Source organism: Sesamum indicum, linkage group LG3 (assembly GCF_026168435.1).
Source record: "Sesamum indicum cultivar Baizhima isolate 11 linkage group LG3, ASM2616843v1, whole genome shotgun sequence".
In the NCBI taxonomy this organism is placed as follows: domain Eukaryota; kingdom Viridiplantae; phylum Streptophyta; class Magnoliopsida; order Lamiales; family Pedaliaceae; genus Sesamum; species Sesamum indicum.
In genome coordinates, this window is record NC_142659.1 from 4,288,183 (window position 1) to 4,305,136 (window position 16,954).

Consider the following 16,954-nt stretch of genomic DNA (forward strand, 5'->3'; position numbering starts at 1 on the left):
GAGGCTACCGGGCAGCACGACCAAGTTTGGCATGAGTGCCTTGGCGGCGGTTTTGATAGCTCGTAAGCTTGGGGAATGCGTCGAGGGCTTAGACCTCTGTTGGTGTTTTAGTCTAAAACAAAATGTGGGAAATACAGATTTGAGAGGGTGCGAGATTGTTTGGATATGTAAGGGATTTCTGTTCTAGAAGCGCATAGATTGGTGGGGGGGTGCTTGCATTATTTTGAAAGTAGGAGGTGGTCGTGCAACTTAGGCCATTTTCACTAAATCATATCGATATCAATGTGTTGTCTGAGCCCCAATCTGCTAACGGTTTCTATGGGGAGGGGGATACAACAAGGCGGAAGGCAATTTGGGAGAGATTACTTTAGCTGAGTTCTCAGGCTGATGCTCCGTGGCTATATATTGAGGATTACAAAAAATTGTTTCAACATGAAAAGGCGGGTATGGAACAACCGGTGGCAAATAGATGATTTTGGGATGGCCCCAACTCAGTGTACTGTGATTGAGGTTTCCGCGATTCAAAATTTGTTCGGTGCAATTAGTGTGAAAGATCAGAGTTACTGTGGGCACATTTAAACAAAGCTTGCAGTAATACAAATTGCATGCGGTTCCCCTATACTCTCGTTACTCATTTAGCGAATGATGTACTCAGATCATGCCATGTTGGTTATTCATTGGGATCTCGTGGGAGGGGGGAATACAAAAATGCAGGAGGAGGAACCAATCTCGATTTGAAGCTAGGTGGTGGCAATCTGATGGTTGTGGTAAGGTGATAGAGGAAACATGGAGAAGCAGATAGGTGATGATCCAGGGACTCTATGGTTTAGAAAGATTAAGGGGTGTAAGATGACATTGAAGAAAGAATATTTTCAAGTGCATGAGAAATAAAACTACAATTTTTCTGTTACCTACCATAACTGAGAAGCATTACTAAGGTAATAAGATATTCTAGCTTAGTTAAGTATAGATTGCTGGAACAATAATTGGAGGTGGTTTGATAGATGTCCATATGCTTTCTAAGGCTTGTCGATGTCTATCTTAAAGTATGACTTTCATGATTTTTCCAGCTAGAGGTCCAGTCAGGCTAGCTAGTGCACGAATCTTTTAAGCATAAAGCAAGTCAATGCCTACAAGTGAGCATATGGTTGAAACACAAAATAACAAATTGTTTTCCTCCCAAAGCTATGGTAAAAATATCTGCTCTTTGCTTTGAAGAAGGAGCAAAGGAAGTGCAAATTTTCTAACTCATGACAGCCTCACGAACAAGTAATAATCGACCTCAATATGTTTTGTCCTCACATGGAAACTAGGATTATTGGCAATGTTTATAGTTGCTTGATTGTCATAGTGCATAGGTACAGGGTCACCGTACATGAAACCTAACTCTTTCAGCAGATCTTTTAAACACAAAAATTCATTAGTGGCATGAGTCATAGCCTGATATTCAGCCTCTGCGCTTGACCTAGCAGTTGTGGTTTGCTTTTTACTATGCTAAATCACAAGGTTTTGACCAACATAGGTCATGACTAAGGGTAATTGAGTCTGGTTAATTCATAGAAGGCTCCAGTGTTGCAGGCTCTTCACAACTGTTAACTGTATTAGCCCATTCTAGTTTGCTATATTTGTGCCAACATTTTTCTGCTACATGACAGGTTCGACCACAATGGGTGCAAGGAGAGTTGGTAGAAATGTTGGAACCTCGACCACGACCACCATGGCCTCGGGAAGAGCGGTGACCCATCCACGAACTTCCGTAGTTGAGGACTCGGTGGTTGTTCCCAATGAAGATTTAGAAGAACCAGTAGCAACACGGAGGACACAAGGCAGAGCATTGGATAATGTAGGGACGGAGTCACTGGTTAGGAGATGATCATGAACCACTTTCAGATTGTTGTCAAGGTCAGAAAAGAACTTCGCCACCATAAAATCTTCCCACTGAGTCTTTTGAATATGAGTATCACAACACAATAGGTGATATAATAGAATCTCATCAGATGTCCCCTTTAATGAGGCAAAATAGATGAGAACTATATGACCATCGTGTTTGATGGAAAAGTTTTTCATATAGCTCAAAAACACGAGATATGTTTTTCTCATGAGAATACATTTCATGTAACGCATCCCACATTGCCTTAGCAGAAGTTAGAAACAACATTTACACTAACAGATTCCTTCATACTATTTAGAAGCCAAGTCCTGACTAAGTAATCAACTTGCTGCCAAGTAGAGAAAGTAACATCAGTAGAGGTGGGTGGAGAAGTCGGTATATGCTTTAGTTTATTTTGAGTGCCTAGCAACAACTTAAAGGCTTGAGACTAGAGGATATATTCTGACTATTTAATTTAACAGTGGTGTTAAAAGTATTTTTTAGTTCGACAGTGGCCATTAGCAAAAACAGAAGAAACATACAGACATGTAGAGTGAGTAGAGAACAAATCTTAGGGTAACATCTCAGTCACAAATAAGCAAACTGTAGATCTGATGGAAGAGGGAAAAGAAATAGTGGAGAATGGGGATTGGCGGTGCCTCAGGGCTGACTCAAAGCAGGAGCGCAGACAGAGGTGCTCATGCCGCTGCCTTTCGGTTAATTAGATAACAAGCAGTGAGAAAAACATCTCCTAATAAAACTTAGGCATGCAATTGTGCCATATAGTCCGAGCAACATCTAGAGATGGTGATGATTGCGTTTTGCTACACCATTTTGTTGAGAGGTATATGAGCAAGAGGTTTGATGTAAAATGCCATTGGGATCACAATAGTCCAAAACTACTTTATGGACAAACTCAAGAGCATCATGAGCACGAGATATACGAAAATTAACCGAAAATAGGGTTATCTCATTATAAAAGGAAGTGATGGTAGTAGGGACCTGAGATCTATCCTTGAGTAAATAGACCCAAGCCATTCTAGAGTAATCATCAAGAAAGGTAATAAAGTACCGAAAACCACCAATAGACTCAATACGACATGGACCCTAACAATCAGAATGAATTCAAGTAAAAAGAGAGGAACTATGTTTGTCAACACAAGGTGGAAAACTAACACGATGGTGCTTTTCCCAATTCACATGACTCACATTCTAAGCTAGTCGACTCAATAGGTAAGACTTTCTTTATGGTAGGTATAGACAAATGTCCCAAATGAAAATGCCACTAAAGAGAGAAAACAGAGATAGAAAGACCACAAGCATCCACAAGGTAGATGTATCTAGAAAGTACAGACCACCATGCTCATGATCGCCACCAATTGTCCTTTATGTTTGTAGATCTTGGAACACACAGTAAGAAGGTTATTGAGCAACTGTGTATTTTGGTAAGTTGACTAACAGAGAGTAGATTAATAGGAAACTTTGGGGCAAAGAGAACATCAGCGAGGGTAAGATGGTTTGTGGGATAAACTGTAAGCCAAATTTAGGAGAGTAGGAACCATCAATCAGGTGAATGAGGAGGGAAGTATGAGAAATAGATAGAGAGGAAAAATGAGATCGATTACCAATGAGGTGTATAGTAACACCTGAATCTAGCATCTTAGACCCACCGTGAGATGCAACAAAAGCACTCGAAGAGGAAACTGTGGCTGGGTAGCTCAATTAGCAATAGTGCGATAGAGCAGCTGCTCATATTCCTCATGATTTAGGGTAACTGAGTTTGACTCGTTCGTAGAAGGCTCTGGTGCTTCACGCTCTCCACCATTGTTAATTGTATAAAAACTATTATGTTTGTGATACTTTAGCCAACATTTTTCAGATACATGATTGGTTTGACCATAATGGTGGAGTAACGAGAGTTAGTAGAAGTGTTGGAGCCTCGACCACGACCACCACGACCATGGGAAAAACCGTGAACTCGGCCACGAACTGCCATGGCCTAGGATTCAATGGTTGTTCTCGATGAAGATTCAGAAGAACGAGTAGCAACACGGAGGACATGACAGAGCATTGGATAATGTAGGGACATAGTCACTGGTTAGGAGATGATCGTAAACCACTTTCAGATTGTTGTCAAGGCCAGACAAGCACTTCGCCACAAAAAAATCTTCCCACTGAGTCTTTCGAGTCTGAGCATCACAACTTAACCGGTGATATAACAGAATCTCATCAGTTGTCCCCTTTAATGAGGCAAAAAAAGTCGGGAAAAGTACGGCCATCTTGTTTGAGGGAAAAGTTACTCATAAAGTTCAAAAACAAAAGACATGTTCTTCTCATGAGAATACATATCATGTAACGCATCCCAAATTGTCTTAGGGTATAAAATAAATCTTAGGGTAACATCTTAGGGAAGAGAAAAGAAAAAAAAATAGTTGAGAATAGATCACTTAGGCAATGACCTACTGGAGAACGGTGGATTGGCGGTGCTTTAGCGATGATAGCGAGGCGCAACTTAAAGCGGGAGTGTAAATAGAGGTGCGTGCGATTGGGATAGCGACATGAGCAAAGGCCCTTGGGAGCAGCGGAGCGAGCATAGGCTCTGGGGAAGGAGCCATTGGAGGGAGGCTACAGAAGCACAAACATTGGAGCGCAAAAACAGCGAGGCACGGCATGACGGTGCAAGTGGCGGAGGTTAGGGGTGGCAGCCGAGAATATGGGATTTTGAGTAATTAGGGTTTAGGTTTCTCTCCTCTTTTTTTTAAAAATATATATATATATATATATATAATTAAGTATATATATATAATTTCTCTCAATCCTCTTTCTTTTTTTTTTTTCACAACTTGCTCTTGTACCATATAGAAAATATAAAAAAGAAAAAAAATTATAGTGTATATTATTGATTATTGCACTTCTATATATAATGGTGAATTAAGTGATAACTATAATTTAGTGGACAACCTCAAAGATACCTACCCCAAACAAATAAGAAAAGTCATGTACAAATAAGAAAGATATTCACAAATTCTAAATAATCTAACAAGTTTGAAAAACTATCTCGAGCACTTGGGAGGACAATAGAGATTTCTTGTCCCATGGATTTCCAAAATCTTGTAGGTAGATTTGAGCGCATACTCTCCATGTATGGGTGTAAATGGGTAGGGTAAGACCCTGCCTAGACTCATAATATAATATAGAGACCTAGGCCCAAACCTAATAGATATTCTTAAATTCCGACCTAGACCCAGACCCAAACCCATTAAAAAATATAGAATGAGTTTCGGTTAGATCTCTACCCATCAATATCCATGGGTTTTTATACCCAATTTAGATCCAAAAACTGTCTATTTCTTTTTTCCAATTCAATTGATTTTTTCGCCGTACCAAAAGTTCAGTTAACCAAACTTTCGGTACGTCCAGTTAATCGAATTGAATACCCCTACGATCTACATTTAATTAAATAAATTTAAAAAATTTAAGAAACCATAACATTATCTATCGTTTAATTCTTTAACCATGCATATCTTTTAAATAATAAATAACTAAAAAGAATTGATTATATAACTATATTATCATACTAGATATATTTGTTAATATCTTCATAGGCAATATTGTTTGTATGGAGACTTGAAGTGATTAAATTAAATTTTAAAATTTTATAATATTAAATTAAATTACTATTAAATATGTAGATTTGATATTTTCATATTATGTTGTAAATAGTATAATAAAGGATATATTTAAACAATTCTATCGAAAAAGAGTTATTTCTGAATTGGTCTCAATATCTAAATTTATTGATAAACTATGGAAAAAAAATAAAAATGAAAAGAAAGAAATTTAAATTAATTAGTAAATCTGAAAAAAAAAATTAGTCTGAGTCTAATCCTACTCAAAAACTGAATGTTGGTCGGGTCTAGAGATGCATGCTGTTGAGACCCATGGCTCTTGAGTTGACTTTAATGAAATGGGAAAATCGAACCTGACCTGACCCTACCCATTGAGAGGCATATCTCCATGCTATCTTCAGATGTCAGTTCAATATGCCTTGCTGAAGCAACATCAAGCTTAGAGAATCTTATAGCTCGGAAGATTTTTTCTGGAAGCTCAGACTCACTTTAACCCTCAATAAGAAAAGCTAGATCAACAGTAAGTGTTGTCAAGTACCCAAGTGCCAGGTGAACAACAGCAGTTGCAACCATTGAAGATCCAATATCTATGTCAACTTCTATAAAGTTTTGTCCTACACAATACTTGGCAGAAAGTGATCGGCCAATAATGCAGATAGCCGGCTCGCCAACTGCTTTTTTCACAGCCTTTGGCAATGTTGGCTATGATTTTTAATCTTGAAGTCATAAATCCTTCATCACCTTTCAGGAATCGACTAATCAATGAATCGTCCCAGTTAGGTTCCATAACCATAACGTAGGCAACAACACTGTAGTTATCTTTTACTTGGGACTTGTAGATTGAAAACCCAAACAAAAGGTTTATGACCGTTTGAACATTCCTCTTCAAGAGCTCTCTGGACACGATTTTTAGGACCTATTTCGCAGCTCTGAAATCCTGGTTGGTCTTTAATCCAGTTAAAACCTCGTGGCTTCAATAGAAAGTCTCGACCAGGGTTCTTGACCTTTGTTTTTAGGTATTGTGGTACTCTAACAAAGAAAGCGTTTCCGGGAGGAGAAGTCGAACCATATGAATAGTCATCTGGCTGAAGATGTGGAACTGGACCTCCTATCATACTCAACCCACTCATGCTCCTTATTTGCCACAAGCTTTGCCATACTAAAACAAAATCACCTGTCCAGAAATTCATAGTCATCAGGAAAGAGGGAATGATGGAATAAACAATTTGCAGCAAGCAAACTTAAAAGGAAACTTTATTCAGATGGCAAGTGATTTAACAGTTGCATTAGGAAGCAAAGAATATTGACTATAACCAAGCACGTGAGAACGAAGCAACAAAGATCAGCAAACTAATCAAAATACCACGGACAGAAACAACCAGAAAGCAATGGGACAATTATCAAAACAAGAACCATTAAGGGTGAAAACTTACACAGCATACCAAACTATAAACTTTTTGCCTTGATTCAATGTTAACACCACATGGAGAGAAAGTTATTACTGTTCTGTGACTTCCTTTCCTTGCACATCATCCTGGCATTTACAACTGCGTGAATCAATTCCATTGACATCAAAAGCACGTTCAAGCAAGAGAACTAGGAACATGTTTCAAACAGTTTGCTTTAGTATATTTATCATACATACCAATTTTGCAAGATCAACCACATATATAGTATCAGCTACATTCAGGCCCACGTAAGCCTTTTGGCAGAAAATACCTCGATAAGAATGGACCACAACTTTCACCTGCACGAACGCAAGCATGTTATTCCAGGTGCATGAGAGTTGTTTTATCCCACAACTCTGTTTTAGATAGTGAAAGTTCTATTTCAGGGGTGGGGGTTGGGGGGAAGGGGGTGGGTTCGTTAGACCTTCCCTTGATAGCAAACAAAGGAACATTAGCATGCATTCAAAGGGGACAAAGAACTTAACTTTGGATTATATTGACGCAGGCAGTTGCTTTTTCAGTGGAGATCTTGACGATAAAGCAGAAAAGCAAGCAGTTTCAATTATTTATTTGATTGGATCTACAATTGCTAGCCTAAACTGCCATTTCCAATAAGTAGATTTGTTTTATCTTTGATGAGGTCTAGCTGAATAGCAGTGAAATAAACAGAAAGAAACCCACCAGCTGCAACTGAATCATGAATAGCAGGAGACCACGGTGCATGGAGTGCACAAGAAGAACGGCTGCACATGTCAGCAACCAGGCATTTGGAGCTATGCCATCTTTTTGTGAGCTCATAGTAGAGAGATCTCCAAAATGTTCCATCTCTTGTTAAGAGTTCCATAGATATTATTATTTCCACTCAAGATGTGAGGAAGGTAAAGAACTTCTTCTCAGTCGACGATCACAGGATAATCATCCTCTGTAATGGTTTCTCTGGTTCCATCCAATCAACTTCCTCCTGAACATTAGTTAAAACCTTATCATAATCAGCATTCTTTAGTCAGTCAGCACACAGGTTGAATTATCCATCAAGGTCAAGGTTTATGGTCCACCAAGAAATGGGGAATCAATAATTGATGCAGCAGCAGCAAGAAGCATAAATTTCTGCAGAACAGGAGGATTTTACAAGATACCTGAAGTAATTTTAGCATGAGTCATATTACTCTCCAAATTCTGGGCAATATCAATCATCCCTTGGGCACGACAGGCTTGAATTATTGTGGCAAAGGTTACATTATCTGGTTTACATCCACACCCCTCCATTGCCATTAATAACTCCATCATCCTTTCTACATACCGGCATTGCCATAAGCATTGATGATACAGTTAAAAAAAGGTGTATCAAGTATCACGTCTGAATTCTCCACTTGCCTTAAGATTGAATCAACTTTGCCCAAGAGCCCTGCTTTAAGTAATAGAATTAGGCTTCAAACCATGGTGTTTCATTTTCAGGAACATCTCATCCATCTTCTCGATATTCCCAGCCTTTCCAAATATCTCAATTACTATATTGTAGGTAACAATTGTGGGAGAAAAGAATCTCTTCTTCATGAACTCCATAACAGATCCCATTTTTTGGTACAAGCCAGATTTCCCATACGATCTGATCAGAATATTATATGTCATTATGTCAGGCTTCAATCCCATAAGCTGAAACTCATCAAACCACTTCTCCATTTCATTAATCCTTCTGCATCCACCGTAAGCTCCAACTACGGAGTTAAAAGTAAAAATATCTGGAAAACATTTGCCACTTTGAATCATGTCAGTCAATGAGTTCTCCATTAATTCAAAACACTTAGCTTTTCCATATCCATCAATTAGGATATTATATATCACAGTACTACATTCAATTTCTAAATGTGACATTTCCTCTAGAATCAGCCCAATCATATCAAAGTGATGGAGTTTAATGCAATATTTAATAAGGATAGAGTACGTAAAAGCATCAGGTTTGCAATTGTTGACGGACTTCATATCTTCGACAATACTAAATGCCTTGTCAAGAAGGCCATTGAAGGCATAGGCACCCACAAGTGCTGTGTAAACATCAACCGTAGGTTGGAGGCTGTCACAGAGCATGGCCTCAAAAAGCATACTAGCTTGATTTGGCTGCTTGCATTTGCCAAGCATCACTAGCAGCTTAGCATATGTCTGAGATCTTGGCTCATACCAATGTTGTTGACGTAGAAGATCGAATATCTACAAACATGAGAAACAAATTTTATAGTCAAAGAAACAGGCAACATTTATACACTATCCACATTTCACCAAATTTTTATTCAGAAATTTAACACTACATGATTGACTTGTACACAAAGAGGAGTAAACAAAAACCACAATCTCTTGGATTAAACTATGAAGCAAATTTTTTCAAGCTAAAGAAATTCATCTACACAAATAAAAAAGAAACTCTACTTCATGTAACAAATCTTCTCTATCAAAAGCACAATATTAAAAACGTAGAATTTATCATTGGCAGCTTGGCAACATTTATGAATCCCAGAAAACTACACACAAAAGAGAGCAGTTAAAACCTTCCTGCAAGAAACATCATGCTTCACAATCCCAGAATCCAAAACACCCAGAAAAGAACAAATTTTTAAATGTATACACAGGCATTCAAAGCACAAGTATTTTCTTAAACATATCTCAAAGTTCCATCAAACACAAGACACTGAAAATTCACGCAAAACTTCGGTTGCCGAAAAAGGAGGAGCATGTTGAAATTTTTAAAGGTTTTCTTGAAATTCAAAGATTTGGATGAGGGAGGAAAAATGAATTTTGATTTACCGCAGCACATTTGGACTTAGTCTCATTTCAATATTCAAATTATTGCTTTAATCAAAATCAGCCTTCATTGTTACTGTTTCAAATTTTATTTGGATTGATGGCAATTCTTTATTCCCTCGGCCGTTCATGGATATTAGTGCTGTAACTCACAAATTGAAATTGAAGGCCATAATGGCCGATTTCAATTTTTGCATTAATTGGGAAGAAATGGCCCCTCTATATATAGCTGAAATTTGTCATTTGAGAAAACACACCAAAAACAACAAGCTCTCATTTTGAGTTTTCTCAAGCTCTCTCTTTCGGCTTCTATATTTTGTTTAAAGATTTGAGTCTCGTGTTTCAATAAGGTTCTGAGTGTTGTTCGAGGTGTTCTTCGGTATAGTGCTAAAACCGAAAGAACTGTAACCGTCTTATCCTGGAAGAAATTACGTTGCACCTGGTGCACTGCTGATACGGGGCGTATATTTTCTTCAAGGCAAGCAGCTATTCTGCGATTCGGTTAAGTTAACGACTTTAACTGGACTGAGAATTGTTACGATACAATTCCCGTTGTAAGTTTTCGATTTAAATTTCTTGTCGTAAATAGCGTTTCTAATTGCGTTATATTACTTACTCCAACGTGGCTTTATTGCTTTTGATTTCTAAATCCGATTGAAATATTTCAAAACATTATTTCGATTACTTGAAACCAATTATTTTTTCCAACAATCTTGAAGAAAATATACAGGTTTTGAAAAATCGGATTTTGTCGTTGGAACTGTTTTGGAAAACGCTATTTGCAAATTCTTTATTTGAAACGTTACTTTTAGTTTCCTAAAACTAAAGATGGCCGAGCCGATTTCTATTGCAATTTCGATCACACAAAAGGTCGACTTGACCGGTTTACCGGACAAGTTTTCGGGCCAATTCTTCAAATGCTGGCAACAACGAATGAAAATTTGGTTGGCGATGAAAGGACTTTTGTCAGTGATTCAGGTGATCAGACCTGAACCTACTGATACTGATCCCAAAACTGCTGAGATAGCGCAGTGGACAGAAAGGGATCAAATAGGCAGAGGAGCGATTTTGTCAGCCCAGTCAAATACGCTCTTCGATGTCTACTGTTCCGATTCTTACACTGCTAAGTCTCTGTGGGATGAATTGGACCGAAAATATAATACTGAAGAGCAAGGGCTCGAAAAGTATTCTGTTTCCAAGTTCATGAGGTATCAAATGGTTGAGAACCGGTCTGTAGCTGAACAGACTCATGAGATTATCAACCTTGAGCATGCTCTGGCTGATGCTGAGATGAAGCTTCCCGAGAAGTTTCTGGTCATGTCCATAGTGGACAAATTTCTCAAATCCTGGGAAAATTTTGGCATGACACTCAAGCATCAGAAAGGGAGATTGTCTCTGGATGATCTTATGATTGCTATCAGTATTGAGGAAGAACATAGAAATCAAATGCACAAGATGCCTGTTGAACATCAACTAAAGGCCAATCTTATAGTGGGGAAATAGAAAGTGAATAAGATTAACTCGAATTCGAAAGCCATCAATAAAAGCAAGGCCTCCAAAAATAAGAAACCAAAAGCAAACAAACCATGCTGGAACTGTGGGCAGGTTGGACACTGGGCCAAGCTTTGTCCTAATAAAAAGGCCAAGACTGGGCAGACAGTTGTCAATATGGTTGTGGGAGGTTCTAGCGGTGCTAGCACCTCAGGAGCAACTGATGGGTATGTATCTGTACAACCCGAACTCTTGACTATTTACGAATCGTATGATTGATTGATTGACACTGGAGCGAATGTGCACGTTTGTGCTGATAAATCTCTCTTTGTGTCTTATCAGGCCATCAGTGGAAGGACAGTAAGCATGGGGACTCCAGTACAGCTGAAGTACTTGGGATAGGGAGCGTGGACTTGAAGTTTCCTTCAGGGCGCATTCTGTCGCTGAAAAGAGTTCATCATGTACCCACTATCAGAAGAAACATTATTAGTGGTTCTGTAATAGTTAGGGAGGGATATGAATTAGTTTTTAAATTTAATAAAGTTGTAATTCAACAATTTGGTATTTTTATTGGTAAAGGCTACTTAGACGATGGCTTGTTCAAAGTTCGAGTTGATAATAATAAAATTGATGTTTCTGATTCTATTATATTGAATGTTGAATATTCTACTCTGTGGCATAGTATGTTAGGTCATTTAAATTTCAATTCGATCAAACGAATGATGAATTTGAATTTAATTCCTAGTCAAAATATTGAACGAAATCACAAATGCCAAGTTTGTGTAGAAGCTAAACAAGTTAGGAAACCCTATCAGTCAATTGAAAGGGATTCGGAAATACTTGATTTAGTTCACACTGATATTTGTGAGTTCAATGGAGTTTTGACCAGGGACCACAAACGATATTTTATCACCTTTATAGATGATTGCAGTAGATACTGTTATGTGTTTCTCATGAAAAATAAAGATGAAGCCTTAGACAAATTTATTTTGTTTAAAAATGAAGCAGAAACCCAAACTGGTAAGAAATTTAAAAGACTAAGGTCCGATAGAGGAGGAGAATATGAGTCGAGTAAGTTCAATGAATATTGTCAAACTTTTGGCATTATTCATGAAGAGACTCCTCCTTATTCCCCTTCGTCTAATGGAATGGCTGAACGAAAGAATAGAACATTCAAAGACATGATTAACAGTCTCCTACTAACCTCTGGGTTACCAAAGTATTTGTGGGGAGAGGCTTTGAATACGGCTTGCCATATTCTGAATAGAGTCCCTCTAAAACACAATACGAGTACTCCTTTCGAGTTGTGGAAAGGTAGGAAACCAAGCCTGGAATACTTTTGAGTGTGGGGGTGCCTAGCAAAAGTACTAGTCCCAGAACACAAACGAAAGAAATTGGGTCCTAAGACTGTCGATGCTGTGTTCTTGGACTATGTGGAGACAAGTTATACCTTAAGATTTCTGATTATTAAATCAGAAATTCCAGGCATTAAGGTCAACACAATAGTCGAATTTCGTGATGCTGTATTCCTAGAAGATGTATTTCCTTTAAAAACAGGAATACCTTCAAATGTTTCACTTGATGATTCACTTGCCTCCACATCTATTCCTGAACATGTGGAAAAGATGTCAAATATGGGGGTTAGTTCTAGTAGTTCTAATCAGACTCATGAGGAGTCAGATGAACCTAGACGGAGTAAGAGAGCTAGGGTCGTCAAGGATTTTGGAAGTGACTTTGTTACTTACAACATCGAGGATGATCCGATAACTTTCAAAGATGCTATGCCAAGCAGTGGAAAGAAGCTGTCAAAAGTGAGATGGACTCCATTGTTTCTAATGGAACATGGGTGCTAGTCGATCTCCCTCCGGAGTGTACTACTATTGAATGTAAGTGGATTTTTAAAAGGAAACTGAAACCTGATGGGACCATAGATAAGTTTAAAGCCAGATTGGTGGCTAAAAGGTTTAAACAAAAGGAAGGAATAGACTATTTCGATACCTATTCTCCGGTAGCTCAATTGACTACAATCTGGGTGCTTATAGCACTTGCTTCGGTGTATAATCTCCCGATTCATCAGATGGATGTGAAAACAGCCTTCTTGTATGGTGAACTCGAGGAAGAAATTTACATGGATCAGCTTGAGGGGTTTGTAGCTCATGGTAGCGAGCATAAAGTTTGTAAACTTGTTAAGTCACTATATGGACTTAAACAAGCACCCAAACAATGGCATGGAAAGTTTGATAAAACTATTCTTGCGTTCGGCTTCACGGTAAATGAGAATGACAAATGTATATACTGCAAGGTTAAAGGAGATAAAATGATAATTCTATGCTTGTATGTGGATGATATTCTGTTAATAGGATCATGTCTAGATATTATTACCGAAACCAAGTCATTTTTGAAAAATAAGTTTGAAATGAAGGATATGGGTGAGACTAATGTGATTCTTGGCATCAAGTTGACTCGGTCAACTAATGGAATAGCCATTTCTCAAGCTCATTATGTTGAGAAGATAATTGAGAAATTTGGTTATCAAAATAGTAGAATTGCTAAGACACCATATGATCCTTCTGTAGCTTTATTCAAAAATGAAAGTGGTGTTTCGGTTGCACAACTAAGGTATTCCCAAATTATTGGGAGCTTACAGTATCTGGCAAATGGCACAAAACCAGATATATCTTTTTATGTCTCTAAGCTGGCTAGATACACTATTGGGGTGCTTTGGATAGAATACTAAGGTACTTAAAGGGCTCGGTGTCACTGGCCATACATTATGGCAGATTTCCTGCTGTTCTTGAGGGATATAGTGATGCTAGCTGGATAGCCAAAAACTCCGGGAGTAATGGGTGCTCAGGATATGTTTTTACCTTAAGTGGGGGCGCAGTCTCCTGGAAGTCTGCAAAACAGACTTTGATAACCTGATCTACGTTTGAAGCCGAGTTATGTGCATTAGATACGATTGGTACTGAGGCAGAATGGCTATTTGGGTTGCTATCACAACTTCCCATTGTAAGTCAGCCTCTTCCACCGATTGTTGTACATTATGATAGCCAAACCACAATAGCAAAGGTAAGGAGTCGTAAATACAATCCAAAGACCAAACGACACATTCAAGTTAGACTGAAGTCTATAAGGGCATTAGTGTCAGACAGAGTAATGGGCATTGACTTTGTGGGAACAAAGGACAATGTGGCTGATCTTGACGAAAGGATTGAATCTGTCACAAGTTCATAAGTCCAGATTGGGGATGGGACTGAAAACCCATGAGTGATATATCTACGACGGCAACCCAACCTTTTGAGTGGAGATCCCACAAAGAAGGTTCAATGTGGTATCAACAAGTCGTAAGGGTATGTCAGAGCACCAAATAGACTAATACTTTGTATCTGGAGTCTGTCCCCTAAAATTCTGTAAGGTGCTGCTATTGCAAGTATAGTAAGAGTTCATCTCTGAATGGGGTCAAGTCTTATAAGACGAGATGCTAGCAGTGCATCCCTGGAGACGCCCAACTAAGTGAATGTCGTTGTTTGGCCGCAACTAAGGAATTGGGTTATTCCTGAAAGCATTCATGAATAGGATCAGGACACATGGCCTAAGTGTCAACCCTAAAGATCAACACAAAGCTGGTGGCTTGTTGTTACTGACAGACATTGTCATACTCACAGGCTTAAATTCAAGGCTCAGTTCCATTTGACCTGGTGATAACTGACGTCAGATAACTTAGACAGTGGTTCAAACCGGAAGGTACCATTGTTGAAAGCAAGTCATAGAAACTTGAGTTCAAATCTATGAATTTGTGGGGGATTGTTGAAATTTTTAAAGGTTTTCTTGAAATTCAAAGATTTGGATGAGGGAGGAAAAATGAATTTTGATTTACCGCAGCACATTTGGACTTAGTCTCATTTCAATATTCAAATTATTGCTTTAATCAAAATCATCCTTCATTGTTACTGTTTCAAATTTTATTTGGATTGATTGCAATTCTTTATTCCCTCGGCCGTTCATGGATATTACTACTGTAACTCACAAATTGAAATTGAAGGCCATAATGGCCGATTTCAATTTTTGCATTAATTGGGAAGAAATGGCCCCTCTATATATAGCTGAAATTTGTCATTTGAGAAAACACACCAAAAACAACAAGCTCTCATTTTGAGTTTTCTCAAGCTCTTTCTTTCGGCTTCTATATTTTGTTTAAAGATTTGAATCTCGTGTTTCAATAAGCTTCTAAGTGTTGTTCGAGGTGTTCTTCGGTATAGTGCTAAAACCGAAAGAACTATAACCGTCTTATCCTGGGAGAAATTACGTTGCACCCAGTGCACTGCTGATACGGGGCGTATATTTTCTTCAAGGCAAGCAGCTATTCTACGATTCGGTTAAGTTAACGACTTTAACTGGACTGAGAATTGTTACGATATAACAATTCTCGTTGTAAGTTTTCGATTTAAATTTCTTGTCGTAAATAGCGTTTCTAATTGCGTTATATTACTTGTTCCAACGTGGCTTTATTGCTTTTGATTTCTAAATCCGATTGAAATATTTCAAAATATTATTTCGATTACTTGAAACCAATTATTTTTTCCAACAGAGCATGCAACCTTAAGAGCAGACTCCCAACGGTTTTGCTTAATTGCATCACTCAAAGCTTCCAAGACAGCCTTAGGCCTTGTACTTGGAAGAATTGGCCTTTTTCTCGATGGCTTTAATGGCCGCCTCCGTTCTCAAGATTCTTGAGAGGTCCTTCTTGGACAACTTGCGAAATTGGAGGCCCTGGGACCGAGAATTACTGTCACAATCTGGGATTTTCTTGGACGATGACTCTACTTTGAAGGAGGAGCGGCGGAGGTTGGCTGGGTTGCGGAGGAGGAGCTCCATCGCCGACGGTTGAAGGACTTCATTCCAATATCCTTGCTAGATTGCGATTAAATAATTTGGTAAAAAAATTAACAAAATTTATAAAATATTAATATAATCATATTTAGGATTTATAAGGTTTTTATTTTAAAAAAAATAGGAGTGTGTTTGATTGAGTTTTTTTAAAATTTTCAAAGCATTTTATAAAATGGCTTTTCCACATGGAATTAATATCACCAGTGAAAATTATTTTTTATAATATTTATAATACACTTTTTATGTAATCTTAATTTATTTTGAAAAGTCATTTCCGTTGAGTTTTACATATTGTATTATGAATACTTCGATAATCAATTTTAAATTTATCTCTTTTAATTCATTTCTTGAAAAAATCCATCTCGTGTTTGGAATGTGTCATTCAAAATTGATTTCTACTTTGATTGTTTTCAGTGAAAAACATTAAAATATAATCCATCAACTATTTACACTAAGGCATATCAAAAGCATTGCCAAATTATAAATTTTATCCCTAACAAAAAAAAAAAAAAGGAAAGATATCTAATCGTCGGGCCTGAATGTAATGTTGGGTTAGACTCCATACTTCAACATACAGTAAAACCTCTATAAATTAACCTTGGGACTATGAAATTTTATTAATTTAGAGAGATATTAATTTATCAATAAATTAATATTTTAATTGTTCAATTAAATGAACTATATCGAAACTTATTTATTTTTTAGAGTAAAAGTTAATAATTTGATATTTTGGAATGAAAATTGATGGATTTTTTTATTATTTTTCTTTTTTTTCCACAATGGAAACTTTTTCCACAACGGTAACTTTTTCCAGTCTCAACGGCAACTTTTTC

General features: G+C 37.7%; 2 pseudogenes across 2 annotated transcripts; both read right to left on the reverse strand.

The window, feature by feature from the left end:
- Positions 1-5,829: 5,829 nt before the first annotated feature.
- LOC105157407 (protein ENHANCED DISEASE RESISTANCE 2-like) lies at positions 5,830-7,047 on the reverse strand (annotated as a pseudogene). The gene is made up of 2 exons (XR_016064951.1): positions 6,933-7,047; positions 5,830-6,673 (listed from the first exon to the last, which is right to left on the reverse strand). The product of XR_016064951.1 is annotated as a protein ENHANCED DISEASE RESISTANCE 2-like (transcript).
- A 726-nt stretch (positions 7,048-7,773) lies between these two features.
- LOC105157408 (pentatricopeptide repeat-containing protein At3g53170-like) lies at positions 7,774-16,129 on the reverse strand (annotated as a pseudogene). Its single transcript, XR_016064950.1, has 3 exons — positions 15,830-16,129; positions 8,084-9,152; positions 7,774-7,908 (listed from the first exon to the last, which is right to left on the reverse strand). The product of XR_016064950.1 is annotated as a pentatricopeptide repeat-containing protein At3g53170-like (transcript).
- Between the last annotated feature and the right edge of the window lie 825 nt (positions 16,130-16,954).